The 14,304-nt window shown below is 42.3% G+C and overlaps 1 protein-coding gene and 1 long non-coding RNA gene across 2 annotated transcripts in view; one reads left to right on the forward strand and one right to left on the reverse strand.

Annotated features, from left to right (window-relative positions):
* The window catches only part of LOC112230347 (protein kinase C alpha type), a 245,119-nt gene that overhangs the window by 81,343 nt on the left and 149,472 nt on the right, over positions 1-14,304 (reverse strand). The gene's annotated exons all lie outside the window — the stretch shown is intronic.
* LOC121841572 lies at positions 5,002-8,641 on the forward strand. Its single transcript, XR_006080595.1, has 3 exons — positions 5,002-6,889; positions 7,151-8,201; positions 8,303-8,641. It is a non-coding gene; the product is annotated as an uncharacterized LOC121841572 (long non-coding RNA).

A 14,304-nucleotide genomic window follows, 5' to 3' on the forward strand; every position in this document is an offset into this window, starting at 1 on the left:
TGACAAGGAGGAGGAGGAGGAAGAGAGGACCACGCTATCTAAAGGGGAGAATGCTCATTTCCACTTTAATTGGAGTTTCACTAAGTCTCCCATTGACATCAATGCATGACTAAGTGAGACGTTAGAACTCGCCCGTGAATATTAATCTCAGCGCTAGGAATCTCGTGGAGGTGACACAAGCCCATACGTAAACGTTACCCTCATCGGATCTTATTACAGCTGTGTTTGGGCTTTGAAGACAAGGTACAGAATTTCTTCATAGAAGCCAGCTTCACAGCATGGCAATTCAGGGTTGTAGAACTGTGTCTTCAAATCTTCGGAGGTCCGATCAACCAGATTGAACCAAATTGTACAGCTCCAAGAAGTGGGAAGGCAGGAGCTGAGGATAGGCTAGTTTAGTCTGTTCTAAGTGTATGATATACACACGGATAGAGACAGACGACACGCAGACAGACAAGACATACGGACAGACACGCACACGCATTTACTTGTCATTATGTTGCCTTTCCTAATGGTTATTTTCTCACATCCCACAAACCTGTCACTCCAAGCAGGCCACATACGTCATATAGTCCCCCGCATACCGACAAACATTTCTCTCCGTAAAATAGCCACAAAACTCAAATCCATTTCATCAGAATGGTCTTACACTGAACAAAAATATAAACGCAACATGAAACAATTAACGATTTTACTAAGTTACAGTTCATTTAAGGAAATCAATCAACTCATTAGGCCCTAATCTATGTATTTCACGTGACTGGGAATACAGATATGAGTCTGTTGGTCACAGATACCTTCAAAATAAAAGGTAGGGGTGTGGATCAGAAAACCAGTCAGTATCTGGTGTGACCACCATTTACCTCATGCAGTGCGACACATCTCCTTCGCATAGAGTTGATCAGGCTGTTGATTGTGGCCTGTGGAATGTTGTCCCACTCCTCTTCAATGGCTGTGCGAAGTTGCTGATATTGGCGAGAACTGGAACACGCTGTCGTACAAGTTGATCCAGAGCATCCCAAACATGCTCAGTGGGTGACATCTGGTGAGTATGCAGGCCATGGAAGAACTGGAACATTTACAGCTTCCAGGAATTGTGTACAGATCCATGCGACATGTGCATTATCATGCTGAAACATGAGATGGCAGCGGATGAATGGCACGACAATGGGCCTCAGGATCTCATCACGGAATCTCTGTGCCTTCAAATTGCCATCGATAAAATGCAACTGTGTACGTTATCCGCCGCTTATGCCTGCCCATACCATAACCCCAACATGAGGCACTTTATTCACAATTACCATCGTCTCTCGCACCTGCGCCTCATGACACTCACCTGGACTCCATCACCTCCTTGATTATCTTCCCTCTATCTGTCACTCCCCTTGGTTCTTTCCTCAGGTGTTATTGACTCTCTTTTCATGTCGGTGCGTTGTTTGTGTTTCGTGTTCATTGTTTCTTAAATTTAAAAAAAAAAGTTTTATTTATTAAAACACTCACTCCCTGACTTGCTTCCCGACTCTCATCGCACTCGTTACAGTATAACACCTCACCTAAGGGTAGCATCAGGAAGGTTATTATTTTTTTTGTTTTTTTTGTCAGAGTAATGACGCCAGGTCCGGGAACTGCCACAGCCGGATCGCCGGGCTCCCCTGCCACAGCCGGGCTCACCTGCCTCAACCGATCTGTCAGGTTCCCGCGGCCCAGCTGACTCGACAGGTTCCTGTGCCTCAGCTGGCGTGACATGTTCATCAGCAGTGGTGACCGTTCAGCTCCTGACACCCGGGTTCGTCCCCTTTGTTGTCGTCCTGCACATCGGGGAGGGGCTACTGTCATGTATACTCCCTCTCCGGCCTCTAGGTCATCAGGCTGCTGATTATCCCGCACACCTGTCACCATCGTCTCACTCACCTGGACTCCATAACCTTGTTGATTATCTTCCCTATAGCCGTCACTCCCCTTGGTTCTTTCCTGAGGTGTTATTGACTTGGTTTTCATGTCGGTCTGTTGTTTGTGTTTCGTGTTCATTGTTCCTTGTAATTATTAAAACCCTCACTCCCTGAACTTACTTCCCTCTCTATGTGCACTCGTTACAACATCAGAAAACCGCTGATGGATGGTACAGTTGAAACCGGGATTCACCCGTGAAGAGCAGACTTCATCAGCACGCCAGTGGCCATTGAAGGTGAGCATTTTCCGACTGAAGTCAGTTACGACGCCAAACTGCAGTCGGGTCAAGAACCTGGTGAGGATGGCGAGCATGCGGATGAGCTTCCCTGAGACAGTTTGTGTAGAAATTCTTCAGTTGTGCAAAACCACAGTTTCATCAGCTGTCTGGGTGGCTGGTCTCAGACGATCCCGCAGGTGAAGAAGAAGCTGGATGTGGAGGTCCTGGGCCGGCGTGGTTACACGTGGTCTGCAGTTGTGAGGCCAGTTAGATGTACTGCCAAATTCTCTATGACATCGGAGGCAGCTTATGGTAGAAAAATTTACATTTAATTCTCTGGCACTGCAGTCATCATTCCAATTGCACGCTGGAGACATCTGTGGCATTGTGTTGTGTGACAAAACTGCACATTTTAGAATGGCCTTTAATTGTCCCCAGTACAAGGTGTAATGATCATGCCGTTTAATCAGCTTCTTGATATGCCACACCTGTCAGGTAGATGGAATATCTTGGCAAATGAGAAATGCTCACGAACAGTGATGTAAACAAATTTGTGCACAGAATTTGATCGAAAGAAGATTTTTGTGCGTGTGGGATCTTTTATTTCAGCTCATGAAACATGGGACCAACACTTTACATGTTGAGTTTATATATTTTTTAAAAGTATATGCTCGCATTACTTTGACATCCCATAAGCAGTAAGTATTTCATATATTATTATAATATTAATTATTATAAAGTTGTGTGGCGATTGGCAATGACAGAACTGATGTGTAAGACAAGGGCCCTGTGTCTGACTGACAGGCTCATTTAGAAAAGGTGAAGCAACAATAGAGCTGTGGTGTAATGTGATGGACATCATGCTAGCCCAGGGAATGCTAAGGGAATCCAGGTCGTATGTTAGGCGTTGTGCTGACAAACAGCCAAGCCGGTGCTTTACAGGGAACCAATAAGCAGGGCAATTCAAACACGCTGGCGAAGCTGTCTTTGTCTGCCTGGGAAAATGCATTACATTCCTATCATAGGAATGAGGCAGGTAACTTTTAGACCAGATAGCTGCATTATGTACCTCATAATAATTTACATGAGTTATGTAAGTAAATGTGTGAAAGAAATGTCATAATTTTTCTCACATTAAAAGGTTTGTTTTGGAGCATTTTTGCATAATGACATAATCATAACACTGCCAAAGAATGATAACATTAGCTGTTATGAAATGACTCCCCAGGTGTTACTAACACCTAGCCAACATAAACCTCTTCAAATCAAGAAACCACTTTCACCAGCGAGGTCCAGCTTCATCACAGCTTTCCTGGCTCCATCATAGCCCACTAGAGCACATTTCAGAATAAGGAGAGAGCTCCATATCCTCTTTGGCTTGCCAGTGCATTTAGCATTCTGTCCACATTAGACGGGCCCCAATCGGCATTCCCATCTGTCTGTCTGTTAATGGGAAGAGCAGTTAGCGATTTAGCTACGTGAATATTTGTGTGTGTGCTTGTGTTTGTTTGAGTGTGTGTGCGCCTCATAGCCACAGCACAGCCGAGCCCAGTGGAAGGGGGAATGTCTTCCAGTAGGCATATAAGCAGGCCGCTGCTCTGTACTGAAGCTAAATAGAGTTAAACATAAGCAGAATGTTCCAAGGAGAAGCCTGCCAAAAGCCCCTTTGAAGCAGAACGGACTGAAAGTGACACTTAAATTAAGGAAGTGACTCTTAGTTGAAGGCTGCTTGGGAAGGCTACTGCCAGCCAAGGGATAGGGGATACATTGAGACCACAAGTAGTCAATTGGAATAGACGTGGGTCTGTATTTGTTAGCAACATGGCTTGGCCCTCTTTGCTCTCTTCTTCTTCCGACTGTGTCATATGATGGGTGGCCCACACAGAGTACTAGATGTTCCAGGGATGCACTGCCCAGTGGTGTCTCCTGAATGTTTTGTAGGCCCGGCGCCAATACTTTGGGAAACGCATCCTTCCTCCATTGGTCCCTTTGCCATCACTGATTTGACTGTGTTGGCGTTATGCTCTACAGTGGGAACCCTTACTCTCACCTAACCAAAATAGATTAGATTCATGATTGCATGAAGGGGTGGAGGAGGAAAGAACAATGCATTTGAACATTGGAACAGGGCTTTACAGTACAGTACATGGGTCCTCCTATTTCCACTTCCTAGTGCTGTTCTCTCTCTGTAACTGTATTGGATTATGACAGTTAGGTCGACTTCCCTTCCTTTTCCCGATTCCTTCCTCCTACCCTACATTTGAGTCACACTTAATTTCACACTAGCAATTACGCCGATGGAGGGAAGCCACCCTCGAATTATACACACACACACACGTCTGGTCTGAGCGCTTGGCAGCCAGCCGGGCGTGTGATTGGGCCATGAAAAGTGACCTCACATATCGGAGGGAAACGAGTTGATCTGCACTAAGCTGAACTGCAATTTTCATATGTAACAAAACATTTGGGGAAACATAATAGGGTTAATGTGGTTCTAGAGTGAACTCTCAATAATGGAAAAGTGCTATATGACAAGTACATGACTGGGCAATTATCAGTTCAATGGAAAAGTGCTATATGACAAGTACATGACTGGGCAATTATCAGTTCAATGGAAAAGTGCTATATGACAAGTACATGACTGGGCAATTATCAGTTCAATGGAAAAGTGCTATATGACAAGTACATGACTGGGCAATTATCAGTTCAATGGAAAAGTGCTATATGACAAGTACAGTTCAATGGAAAAGTGCTATATGACAAGTGACTGGGCAATTATCAGTTCAATGGAAAACAAGTGACTGGGCAATATGTTCAATGGAAAAGTGCAAGTACATGACTGGGCAATTATCAGTTCAATGGAAAAGTGCTATATGACAAGTACATGACTGGGCAATTATCAGTTCAATGGAAAAGTGCTATATGACAAGTACATGACTGGGCAATTATCAGTTCAATGGAAAAGTGCTATATGACAAGTACATGACTGGGCAATTATCAGTTCAATGGAAAAGTAAACTTAATGTTAACAGTGTGTGATTTACACTTTGGAGTGAACTAAGACAAAGACCACTGCCCTATTTGATTGAATATTTCCGGGGTTGCTTCCATCTCGTGGGCGATAATGTGATAAGTGTGTGTTGAGGGAATGTGATTTGATTTAGGGTCCCAAGCTTAACCAGTTAATGGACTGACTGTGTGTACCTGTTTCCAATTTCCTACAGCTCTATGTGTGGTGTGGATCCATATTATTATTATTATTATTATTATTATTTGGGGAGGGAATTCCACATGTATTGTATGTAATTACACAAGCAGGCAATTAAATTGTAGTCATTGTACTGAATCTGAATGTGTACCAACACTGAAGTGTAGGACTCCACTACTAAATACATGTGTGTGATTATTATGTAACTACTGCTGCATTAGCTAGAATTAGCATAAAGAGGGAACTTTTTCCTACAACATCCCATGCCATATCAAAGAAACACTAAAAATACAGTTTTTAACCACTGCACAACGTTATTCAGTAGTATCAATATGTTGGCCTTGAAGTAAAATGCGGTACCACTTTATGCAGTAGCACGAAGCATATTGCCTGATTGGACCACCTTTGGTGCTGTCCATTCTATGCCTGACTGAAATCATCCGATACAGAACCAACAGTTAAACACACACACACACACACACACACACACACACACAGAGAAAGACATGAGAAACGAGTCGTGACTTCCTAAATACATGTAAAAGAGAGACCCCTGTTTCTGACTAAGCCCACACAGATATAACCCTGGGAAGGGACGTCACTAGAGATTCATGGATAGGGGGCTATGCCTCTTTTAGGGGGGTCTGGCATACTCCCTCCTGTCCGTTTACTGTTAGCTAGCAGTCTCAAGCCACCGAAGTATATAAAGTTACAAGTAGGCCTAACGGTGCATGTACACTAGATAATGGTAAATTGCTGTGTGGCGCTTAGGCCGCCAATTGTGACTCGCTTGTGGGCGTGCTGGCAGCACGTTCGATTGTGCGGCAATTATTCAGCAGAGCAAGTTTGTATGAAGGTTCTGGTTATTAAATGGGTACATAGTTCAATAGTACTATAATCTGAAACACTCTGGTGACAAACAAACTTTGCTGCCCTGTTTCCAATTGTCCACATGGCTGGGAGAACCTATTCAAGTAAGTAAATACATTTCGTAAATGTAAAAAAAAAAAAGATGTATTATTAGCTAACTAGCTACAGTGCAGGCTAACTCAAATGTGCTGCTAAATGAGCTAGCTAGTTGGCTAGCTAACTATCTAGCCAACTTCACATACTGTACAGACAGCTAGCTAAGTTAATTAAATTTCACCAGCTACCTAACTTCATATTAGCTAGCTATCTTGATATATTTATCACTGTAAAAAAACAAACTCAAACTGCATTTGTAGGTAGCTAGCTAACAGCCATGGAGGAGGGTGAAAGGATAGCAGCCCCAACTGTCAAAGTGAGAGAGTAGGCTATTCTGGATAGGGCAGGTACTTTTGTGCAGTTCCTGTCCCTAGAAGTGAGGACGGAGATAATAGCATAATATTCAGTGCAGTGTAATTTGACTAAAAATGAAGCCTGTTTCTTGTGAGGTTTTCTGTCCTCAGATAAAGAGAGCTATGAAAGCCTGTCTACATATGAAGAGGTCCCAATGAAGAGCAGTGGTTCTCAGTCCTGGGGACTCAAAGGAGGTGCACATTTTTGTTTTTGCCTTAGCACCGAACAGCTGATTCAAATGATCAACGTATCAAGCTTCAAGTGGTATTTATGTATTCATTTGTGATGCTATCCTTGATATGATCCTGTTATTGTCACATGCACATATGTGTGTCCATGCATCTATCAATCCAATGTTATCATGATTTGTTATCAGGGATATTATACTTTAGTAATCCACAATGACCTGGTGATGTAAAAGTCTAATAATTACATTATCTCCCACATTCCCACAGATACCTTGTAACTGGAGATTCCTTCAAAACAATTGCCTACAGTTAACGTGTAGGGCACTGCAAGGTTGGGTGACCAGGGTCATCTGGGACTGCCTCCTGGAGGAATTCAGGTGTGTGAAGGCTACCTGTGTCCTGCATAACTTAATGAGGAGAGACACGAGGACCAGGAGGGGATCTGCAGCTCGCCACCGTGTGCCAGAGGAGGAGTCTGCTGCTCTGCAGGATGTTTCAAGGATGGGGTCCAACAACGCAGCAAGAGAGGCAATCCGTGTGCAGAAGATCTTCACCTCCTACTTCTTCGAAGAGGGTGCTGTTCCCTGGTAACAACATAGACTATACTATGCACAATCAAAGGCTCTTTAAGAGCCATTCACATTGCAATAAGAGTATTCTTTCATTTACTAGCTATGTCAACTGCAGTTATTCAATTCCCAGTTTCTACTTCTCAGGTGAAGGTGCTGTTTAGGTAAGGTTGTGATGTCTGTACAAAAAAAAACTGGCTATTTTAAATAACCCATATTGAAAAAATGTAGAACAATTAGACCCCCTATAACCCACACCTACACACTCATGTATCAATCTGATTGATGGATTGTGTTGTGCAGTAAGCAGTCTCAGGTGTATAAATGTGGCTCCTTCCACCTTCAAAGAATAGGCAAGAGGGCCAACCATGGAGAATAGTAAGACACTTCATTATTTCTATAACTACGCTATATTGTTTGTCCTCGAGTGTCTGTTCATGTTTTTCAGCATAAAGTACTCTGCAGCCACTTAGTGTGATGTGGACATCAGGTGAGACCACACACACAGATTCCTGTTGAACTCATTTTCCCAATAACAGTCTCTCTCCTTCACTTCCTCCTCTTCTCCCTAAATCCTCTAGGTTATATCAGCCGAGTCGGTGAACCGCTCCCACATCTGAACTGCGTACAGAGGTCACAGCATGATCAGAGTTGAGAAGTCACTTGGTCAGGTCAACAGGAAGTATTATTAAAGAGATGCTTTACATTGAAATACAGAGATGCAGTAGTCCCAGAGTTAATGATCCAAGGTCAGTTTTTCATTTCACCTCCTGATGATTATGATGACTAATGATGTTAGAATAAAAAATAAAAGCAAAAGGTTTAAACATGCTCTGTCTCTCATCTGCAGATATGTTTTGATGTGAGAGAGGATGCCAACCCCCAGGCCCATCATCGCCACCTCACCCATAATGCAATTGTGATGAACAGAGAATATTTGGGTAGCACTGTGATTCATTAATCATATGCTGCCTTCCCTGCCCCTATGTTCTTACCCATTTCCCTTTGTCTTTTACACCTCTCTTGCCACCTCTTTCTTCCTCTGTTTTCATAAGGCACAACAGATAAGCATTGAAGTACAGACTGAACTTGTATTTATAATATTACAATTATAATATTTATAATGCATGTATTTATAACACTTGGATAATGAACTTCTTTCAATAAAGCGTTTCACATTCTCTACTGGGGAGGCAGGTAGCCTAGTGGTTAGAGTGTTGGACTAGTAACCGAAAGGGTGCAAGATCGAATCCCTGAGCTGACAAGGTAAAAATCTGTTGTTCTGCCCCTGAGCAAGGCAGTTAACCCACGGTTCCTAGGCCGTCATTGAAAATAAGAATTTGTTCTTAACTGACTTGCCTAGTTAAATAAAGGTAACATTAAAAAAAATACTACACCTATCCTGTGTTTATCAGATCAATGCAGATGAAGGGCATTAGATAATGAGATGAACCGGTTTTAGACTATATACATTGTCATGACGTTGCCCTCTTTGGGTACAGCAAGCACCATCCTCCTCTCCCTGCCTCTCTCTGCTCCTTCAACCAGGCTGCTGTTGTCAGTGAGGTCGTAAATTCCTCGAAGAGATTATCTCCTCATTGACACAGTATAAGAGACAGAGTGAATTGTCAAAGGAATTTCTTCCACCTCACAGAACTTGAGGTCCGAACAAATTTCATGTTCCGGAGAAGGTATAAAAGATCGGTGAAGAATCCAGCTACGAACTGGTCCGTTTGTTACAACTTGGGGAAGCTCATGGGAGACGGTGCGGCCACATTACCATAACGCTGTTTATATAATAGCCTCAGATATGAGGTTTTACATCTAATTGTTGTATAAGATGAATGAGTGAGGATGATACTGTTTGTAAAATTGTGTAATGTGATTTTGGACTGATTAATGAAGGAAACTCCAATTCCCTTTTGAGTTGAACTAAATCAGAGGACCGCCCATGAGCCCAGTTAGGATCAGGCATCCTGGGACAGCCCCGTTTCTGCAATTCCGAATAAATCCCAACTTTGAGAAATTCTAAGTAGACCATGTTTCCCTCAATTACGAGTACAAAGGTTGCAGACCAGACTGCTGAATCTTTAAACCATACCACATGGTTAAAATCTTAGACTATTGATACCGACAGAATAAGAACAAGTATTTGATATTATTTACTAGTCTGCAGCTAGGAATTCGGTATCATTGAACGCGAAGAACGACAACCGCCGAAACACCCATTCTACAACAACATGAATGAATGTCACTCTGAACGATCCACTATAACCACGACAGAGAGAGAGAGAGACGAACAATTCTACAAAAGAAACAAACTTTCCAACAGCGACCAAGACATCACACTGAGCATAAATACAGTGGGGAGAACAAGTATTTGATACACTGCGGATTTTACAGGTTTTCCTACTTACAAAGCATGTAGAAGTCTGTAATTTTTATCAAAAGGTACACTTCAACTGTGAGAGACAGAATCTAAAACAAAAATCCAGAAAATCACATTGTATGATTTTTAAGTAATTCATTTGCATTTTATTGCATGACATAAGTATTTGATACATCAGAAAAGCAGAACTTAATATTTGGTACAGAAACCTTTGTTTGCAATTACAGAGATCATATGTTTCCTGTAGTTCTTGACCAGGTTTGCACACACTGCAGCAAGGATTTTGGCCCACTCCTCCATACAGACCTTCTCCAGATCCTTCAGGTTTCGGGGCTGTCGCTGAGCAATACGGACTTTCAACTCCCTCCAAAGATTTTCTATTGGGTTCAGGTCTGGAGACTGGCTAGGCCACTCCAGGACCTTCAGATGCTTCTTACGGAGCCACTCCTTATTTGCCCTGGCTGTGTGTTTCGGGTCGTTGTCATGCTGGAAGACCCAGCCACGACCCATCTTCAATGCTCTTACCGAGGGAAGGAGGTTGTTGGCCAAGATCTTGCGATACATGGCCCCATCTATCCTCTCCTCAATACGGTGCAGTCGTCCTGTCCCCTTTGCAGAAAAGCATACCGAAATAATTATGTTTCCACCTCCATGCCTCACGGTTGGGATGGTGTTCTTGGGGTTGTACTCATCCTCCTTCTTCCTCCAAACACAGCGAGTGGAGTTTAGACCAAAAAGCTCTATTTTTGTCTCCTCAGACCACATGACCTTCTCCCATTCCTCCTCTGGATCATCCAGATGGTTATTGGCAAACTTCAGACGGGCCTGGACATGCGCTGTGGCTTGAGCAGGGGGACCTTGCGTGCGCTGCAGGATTTTAATCCATGGCGGCGTAGTGTGTTACTAATGGTTTTCTTTGAGACTGTGGTCCCAGCTCTCTTCAGGTCATTGACCAGGTCCTGCCGTGTAGTTCTGGGCTGATCCCTCACCTTCCTCATGATCATTGATGCACCACGAAGGGTGAGATCTTGCATTGAGCCCTAGACCGAGGGTGATTGACCGTAATCTTGAACGTCTTCAATTTTCTAATAATTGCACCAACAGTTGTTGCCTTCTCACCAAGCTGCTTGCCTGTTGTCCTGTAGCCCATCCCAGCCTTGTGCAGGTCTACAATTTATCCCTGATGTCCTTACACAGCTCTCTGGTCTTGGCCATTGTGGAGAGGTTGGAGTCTGTTTGATTGAGTGTGTGGACAGGTGTCTTTTATACAAGTAAATTAGTTCAAACAGGTGCAGTTAATACAGGTAATGAGTGGAGAACAGGAGGGCTTCTTAAAGAAAAACGAACAGGTCTGTGAGAGCCGGAATTCTTACTGTTTGGTAGGTGATCAAATACCTATGTCATGCAATAAAATGCAAATGAATTACTTAAAAATCATACAAATGTGATTTTCTGGATTTTTGTTTTAGATTCCATCTCACAGTTGAAGTGTACCTATGATAACAATTACAGACCTCTACATGCTTTGTAAGTAGGAAAACCTGCAAAATCGGCAGTGTATCAAATACTTGTTATCCCCACTGTATATATATTGATTGCATTTGTTCCCGAATGAGTGAGCGTTCTTGTGTAAAGGATTAGCATTTCAATTGTTATAATTATTAACTGTAGTGACTTCTTAGTCGACCCCCACTTCCCTTTTGTCTAACAAGCCGTCATGCCGGTTTAGCCCACTAGGGCACATTCTCCTATCATTTCTTGTAACCATATTTACTTTGTTTGTTTTGTTTATGCATTTCTGTGATTGTTTAGTTAGTTAATAAATAAATTATTTAAGACAATTGATGTATGGATGACTCAGTGAAGACTGGGTTCGTGCAGATAACCAACAGTTTACGTCGTTTGGAATGAGACTAACGTGAGGAAAAGTAAATAATTCATTAATCAGAAGACTATTGATCAGATATGAAAATATCTGAAAAGTTATTTTAGGAAATGATAACTTTGTAATCTGAATATATTCCTTGGTGCCCCGACTTCCTAGTTAATTACAGTTACATGATTAATTGGTTTAATCGCGCAATACTAATTACAGAGAATCTTTGATAAAAACTATTCAATTTAATGATAGTAAAGACACGACAACATCATGCATAGGAAGTGTAGTGTACTGTTTTAAAATGTTTTATTTCTGTATATATGAATTACAAATTAGCCTTTAACTAGTTAAATCCTGTTTATAGTCTATTAGTTACAGTGTAACCATTAATGTCCCAGGACAAAGATTGGTAAACACTTTTGAAATGTGTAATTGTAATACATACATGCAGACACAGCATCATTCAAAGACAAATAATTTGATACTCCTGGTATTGGATATGACTGAAAAATTACCTCAAAGACATTCATACCTAAACTGAGAGTACGTGATCAGTGAATATATTAAATGTGCATGCTAGAATGTGGGGATATCATGCATGGTAATAACTACATGTATATAGATAGCTTTCTACACATCCATAGGCATACAGGTATTTTTTAATCCTCCACTGCACAATAAGCAAGAACATAGCTAGCTAGCTACGTTATTCATCTATCAGCATTGCATGGCAATTATTAGCAAGGCAAGCATACAAAATTGTACATTTAATTTGCAGTTAATGTTGTAGCTAGCTAGATTCTTTAGATCCACTGTTTCACAAGACGACAGCCTGGTTTGCAGGTTGTTTCAGGAGTCCCTAAAACAAACAACCAGAATTACAATTTCATACCCATGTCACAACACCCATAAAGCTAGTCAGCTAGCTTGCTAAATCGCGATTTTTGAAAAATGAACTTTATGACAAAAAAATATGCATAATCGTTTGTCTCCAAATTAACTAACATATTGCTGTCAACTGTACATGTTTTGAATGATTCGTTATGACGTCATAATCCCTTACATTTGCTTCCATCCTAGTATTTGTTAGCCATCTAACGCTTAGAACACACTGACTGCGTTTTCACATCACTGCTGCATAACATTTTGCGCAGCTAGGCAACTATACTGATGCAGGTAACTTTTGCAGATAGTCACATGCGGTTGGACACATTTTTAAAATGTTTTTATTTGACATTTATCTAACCAGGTAGGCTAGTTGAGAACAAGTTCTCATTTACAACTGTGACCTGGCCGAGATAAAGCAAAGCAGTGTGACACAAACAACACAGAGTTACACATAAACAAACACAGTCAATAACACAATAGTGAGAAGAAAAAAAGTCTGTATACAGTGTGTGCAAGGGAGGTAAGGCAATAAATAGGCCATAGTGGCGAAATAATTACAATTTAGCAATTAAACACTGGAGTGATAGGTGTGCAGAAGATGAATGTGCAAGTAGAGGTACTGGGATGCAAAGGAGCAACAAATAAATAACAGTATGGGGGTGAGGTAGTTGAATGGGCTATTTACAGATGGGCTATGTGCAGTGATCTGTGAGCTGCTCTGACAGCTGGTGCTTGAAGTTAGTGAGGGTGATATGGGTCTCCAGCTTCAGTGATTTTTGCAATTCGCTCCAGTCATTGGCAGCAGAGAAGTGGAATGAAATGTGGCCAAAGCAGGAATTGGCTTTAGGCGTGACCAGTGAAATATACCTGCTGGTGCGCGTGCTACGGGTGGGTGGTAATATAGTGACCAGTGAGCTGAGATAAGGCAGGGCTTTACCCCGCAAAGACTAGCTAGCTAACCAAGCCAATGAGGTGTGTGTGTATGTGTGTGTGTGTGTGTGAGAAATAGTCATATAAATTATGCTAGTTACTACCCCTGATAACATTCCCAAATAATCATGTTTGAAAGAGTGTGAATGTCATATAAATAGTAATAGAAATGGTAGATACTACTGTACCCCTGATAATTTGGTCAGATAACCGTGTGTGTGTCTGTGTGTACAGTAGGTGACATGTCCATAATAGCTATCTAATAACTATAGTTATGCTTGGTAATGGTTTGGCTTATCATGTTCATGTCTATGTAGAAGAAGACTGTAGGAGGAAGTGGAGAGGACTCAGGGACAGGTATCAGAGAGAGAGAAGGGCAGAGAAAGAGAAGAAGAGGTCTGGGTCAGCAGCTTCAGGCCAACAGCCTTGGTGCTTCTGCCACATCCTTTTCTGGATCCATTTATTGTGCCTAGGGCAACGAGTGGCAATATTACAGCCAGACTCTCTACGACCTCATCCACAAGTGTTGTCGCCACCGGTGCATCAAGACCCTCTACGTCATTTACAAGTGCGACCACCGCCTCCACCGGTGCAGCGAGACCCTCTACAACATCTACATCATCCACAAGTATGACCTCCACCGGTGCAGCCATGGAAGATGATGAAATGGAGGAGGCACCTCTGGATCTAGGACCACCTGAGATTATTATGAACCTCACAGAAGTGACCACTGAGGACCTCGTTGAACAGGATGTGGCAGTGGAGA

This window comes from Oncorhynchus tshawytscha, linkage group LG32 (genome assembly GCF_018296145.1).
Source record: "Oncorhynchus tshawytscha isolate Ot180627B linkage group LG32, Otsh_v2.0, whole genome shotgun sequence".
Lineage (NCBI taxonomy): Eukaryota > Metazoa > Chordata > Actinopteri > Salmoniformes > Salmonidae > Oncorhynchus > Oncorhynchus tshawytscha.